Source organism: Callospermophilus lateralis, unplaced genomic scaffold, assembly GCF_048772815.1.
Source record: "Callospermophilus lateralis isolate mCalLat2 unplaced genomic scaffold, mCalLat2.hap1 Scaffold_1583, whole genome shotgun sequence".
Taxonomy (NCBI): Eukaryota; Metazoa; Chordata; class Mammalia; order Rodentia; family Sciuridae; genus Callospermophilus; species Callospermophilus lateralis.
In genome coordinates this window covers 1-4,941 of record NW_027512686.1, presented here as the reverse complement: position 1 = coordinate 4,941, position 4,941 = coordinate 1, and the positions used below count along the sequence as shown (strand labels likewise).

The 4,941-nt window shown below is 34.0% G+C and overlaps 1 non-coding gene across 1 annotated transcript; it reads right to left on the bottom strand.

The window, feature by feature from the left end:
* Positions 1–336: 336 nt before the first annotated feature.
* LOC143388741 (small nucleolar RNA SNORA72) lies at positions 337–468 on the bottom strand. Its single transcript, XR_013090067.1, has one exon. It is a non-coding gene; the product is annotated as a small nucleolar RNA SNORA72 (small nucleolar RNA).
* Positions 469–4,941: the final 4,473 nt, after the last annotated feature.

The following is a 4,941-nucleotide window of genomic DNA, read 5'->3' as shown; positions in this document are numbered from 1 at the left end:
TCTTTTCTTTTCTTTTAACAATTTCTGCCAAGCTTTATCAAAGAAAATTTTTCCATGTTTTACTTTTCACCAGTCTGTTTTGGCATGCTTCTAATGATATCAGAATCACCTACAAAATAAAAACACTAATTTTACAATACATGTACTGGCAACTGGTAGTAGCAAAATTTCCCTATTTTGGTTACATGTTCTTTAGATAAGTCTGCAACTTAGCCTGATTATTTGCAAGTTATTACACTAGCTGTTCTGTTATTTTTCTTAAGGTAGATCAAAGATAACTTACAATCATAGCCATTGTGTGGCCACACAAAAACATCATATAATAAATCAGATAGGGTTTATCACCAGCATTTATAAAACCAGATCTAAAGAATAAACTAGGTCTGAGGACAAATGCATGGTTCTAATACAGCACATGTTTAGCCTGTCCTGATTACTACAAAATCAGAACAGTGAGAATATTTGCACTAGATTTCTACCAGCTGTGTATGAAACAGCTCATTTTCCAACAGAACTCTCACTAGAAATTTAGCTTCTTTAGTATTTCCCAATCACCAGTCTAATAAAAAAAAAAAACATTTTGTTGTTGTTTAAATTTTCATATACTTTATTATAAATGAAATTTCTGAGGAAAGAATGTGGAATCTTTTTTCTTGCTTATTGGTAATTTCCTTGTCTGGGTGAATTGTATTCTTTGTCTACTTTTTTCTGTTGAATGTTCATAGTTTTCTTAATTATTTTTAAGAAGAACTTATATGGAAGGAACAGTAATGATTGGCATTTATAATTCTTGAAAATATAGATTCTTTGTCTTTTGCCTTCAGTTTTGCAAAGGTAACTGCAAACAAACTGGAGAATTTGCAATATGTGCCCAAGTCACCATTGCCTCCATCTTGATGAATGACTTGTGTGAGAGACTCAGGAAACTTTTAAATTATTATGTGAATATTCACAAATTCTCATCTTAATATTTAAATGTATTATCTACCTAGAATTAATATTATTGTGTGGCATAAGTTAAGGATCTAGCCTTGTTTATTCTCCAAATAATTAAAATGACTCTTTTATCATATAAGAAGTTCTAATTTATTTTTCTGTATCTTTTATTCTATTTCATTGAACTACTTTGCTTTAAAACAATTTTACATCATTTTCCTTATTCTAGATTCACAATCTAATATACTATTTCCACAGAATTTTGCATTTTCATAAAACATTTAAAATAATAAAATTTTATTGTGATTAAAAATTGGTTTTCTGCTTATTTTACTTTATTGATGTAAAATATTTTAAATTCAAAATCCACTTATCAATAATTTAAAAGTAGCCTGTCAAAATAATTACTTTGAAGGGTTAATTTTGCTTTGGTTTTCTTTTTTCTCATTTCTAATGTAAGCTAACCTAGCTTCAGAATTATTTGAAGCACTGGCATTTATTTTTAATACATTTGAAAATTCTGCCCTCTTGTGACAAAGTAATTTACACTTCTATCAGCCATACTAGTTTTGAGTGTATTTTAATCAGGATGAAAAGGATAAAACAGGATAAATAGTTTTGAAAAACTTATTTGCATATATTATTAAAAATAAATAAAAAGGGATAGTGAATTATTAAATTGTCCTTTTTTTCTCACTCTCATTGTTTACCTAATAGCTCTTATAAAAAGTAAATTTAATGTTTTCCCACAGACTATTTCTCAATTAAAAAAAAAAATTGTAAATTCCAGTCCTAGTGGCATTTACACATCATACCTAACAATAGGGCAATGAGAACTTCAAAGAACAGAAGTTGTGAATGTGTTTTGTGTGTGGTCAGTGGGCAAATTATGACCTTCTAAAGATGGCCATAAGTTGTTTTTTTTTTTTACATTCCTCTCATGGAGTAATGACATATATGCATTATCTTAATCCATATTTATTGATACAAAAAAAATACCTGAAGCCAGGTAAATTATAAAGGTAAGTTTTAATTAGCTCATAGTTGTAGAGCTTCAGGAGAATGGTGCCAGCTATCTTCTCAGCTCTGGTAGGGCCTAATGGTAGGTGATCAGGTGATATCAGAATGGCAGGAGAGGTTAAAGCTAGTGAGCTACCATATGGGAAAGAGATTCAAGGATGGAGCCACAATCCCTTATAATAACTCATTCCTTAGGAACTAGTTCAGTCAATGAGACCTAACCCACCTGACAAAAAGCATTAATACATTAATGAGGATCAAGGACTCATGACCTAATTACCTTCCATGAGGCCCTACTTCTTATAAGTTCTACACCTTGATGTCATGTCGCCACACTGAGGACTAAGCTTTCCATACATGAAACTTTGGGAAACAGACCATATCTACACTATTCTATGACTTCTCCCCTTGCACCTGCATGGCCTTCTGACTGCTTTGGCAAACAGAGTAGAATCAAAGCAATATTGTGCCCATCTCTGGTCCTATCCCTTAAGAGACTAGCATTTGCATTTTCTGGATCTTGGAATTCTTGCCTTTACAGTCTTGATTCTCAATGTGAGAACTCCAATTACCTTGCTGAATAAATCATGTGCAGAAACCTTGAGACTGCATGGAGGGAGGAAAGGTCATAATGAACACAACTTTCCAACAGTTTCTGCTAAGGCCAGGCATGTGAGTGAATCTATTTTGAACCCTTTAATCATCCTACCAATTGAATGTCACCCACATGACCCCAGTCAGCACCAAAGGGAGCAGGTGTTGCAAGATATAACAAAATGTTATTTCTAGTTGCTAAGTTTTGGATAATTGACTACACTATAATATAAAAATTAAATAAGTTTTTAAAGTAGAACAACCCAAACCCTGGCTGTTGGGACTGTGTTTTATGTTGAAAAAAAAAAAGCCCACTTCTCTTTCCCTTGGTCTTCTGGGGGTGATTTGGTTCCACATGTCAGGTATTCTCTGTTCCTAATACCAAGGATCTTTCCAGCACTATCTTTACTGGGTTAGTAAGCATTTTAAACTTTGGAGTCCAATAATTAGAAACCATTTGAAACCATTTGATCTCAACCTCGTTTTTCTCCCAAGTTTTCCCAAGTGCAATTGTTATATTTTGGCCTCCATCTGTTCTATTTCTCTTATCTTCAGAACTCAGGTAGATGAGGGAGGGGAAAGAATTTCTTTTCATCCTCTTCTAAACCTTACCAATGTTATATGTCTGCCCATCACAATTTTCAGAATTTTCATGAAATCAGTTTGGTTTTGTTTGCTTTTATATGCCAGTGAGATGGAAAAAATGGAATTGATTTGTCATGTTCCATTAACCAACTCAAATAATTTTCCATGTGCTCCCTGAACAATTTAAATGAATTTCTGCAAATCGACAAGCCTTTAATCTTTTTGAAATATATCTGTTCACTGGGAGTTTTAGATCTACATGGGCACATGTTTCTCCTTATGGTTAGAGAGTGAATAAAATAATGTAGCTTTAATCTCTAGAAGTAAATTTTAAAGTTTTAACCTCTCATTTAATTTTAAACATTAAAAAAAGCCCATTTGATCATATGCTACATCCATAAACAGATATGTTTAAAACCTGGTCTAAAAAAGGCATAGGAAATGATTTACATTAAAGCTGCTCTAAGAATTTGCATATTCTACTTCTCATTGACTTTTGGTTTTCTCTCCAAGTTGGCTCTGTGTGTGGCTCTCTCTTGGTCGTCTTCCCTCATGCATATACACTGCCTATCACAAGCCACATGTTCTAGAAATTTTCAAACCTGGTTTGATCTTCTCTGGTCAAGATTTACAAAACACGTTTTATTTCACTAAATGGTGAAACACATTTTATTTTCTTTTGTTGTATTCAGGAGGACCATGTCTTCTCTCCCCATTTATTCATAGTCCCTGTTTCAGGGATCCGGCCTAGCTCTCTTGGGCTTTCCAATTCTAAATATATAAGCCGCACTAGGTTCCCAAAGAGTTCCTAAAACTATTAAAGAAGAAGTGGAAGTTTGAGATCTCAACCCTTCCTCCATAGAATAGATTGTTTGGAGGTCTCAATCAAAGGGCCAGCCATCTATGTATTGACAAGCTGTCCCTTATTCTGGCATCTATGCCTCCTCTAGCTCTTGTACTCAAAGTTGTTCCCTATTTCCTTTGAGACCCTTAATATCAACTTTATATGGTATTACCTTAATTTGCTGCAAATATTCCTAAAGCACAACAGATTATCCCTCATTTCTCAGACTGGGCACCATGAGGCATGAGAACATGTCTACTCTGATCTTTACTCCTTTCTTAATTTCTAGATCTTCTCACTCTGTTTCTGGAAGTCACAGTCATTTTACAGCTAGATGCCTCATATTCTAAATTTGTTCCTTTACCTTCCTAGTATAACTGAATCCATATTTTCTCCTGAGGACACTGGTTGCCTTGTAGCACTCTCAAGGGGTAGCAATTTTCTCTTGCACCCTCCTCACCCTTCTACCTAAAGACAGGTAGTTGCCTCTTGGTTCAACATCAACATTCTCATATCCTACCCACTTCTTTCTGACATTGTAATATATCACCAGCTATGCCTTCATTGTATTGTGTTTTTTCATAGTTCTTTTGTCTTGAATATAACTCTGGCTCACTGCCAGTTTCTTTTTTAGCACTCTTCTAAAAAACTTCTGTGATGTAAATGTCTACCCATTTACCATGGTATACCCATGGTATACCCATGTATATCCATGTACTAAATGATTAGTACAAATCACTGGTACCTTAGTCCCTAAATACTTCTCCAAGGAGCCAAGCTCTTGACCTTTCTCATACATTCATTTCCATGGCCATCATAGATCTTTCCACATTAATAAAAACTACAACCTCTTCTTATTTCAATTTCTAAAAACTCACTCTTTATGCACTGACACCTGTTTTTCCATTAATATTCATAGGCAAGACCAAGATAGAGATGTTTAGAGTTGAAATGATCATGTT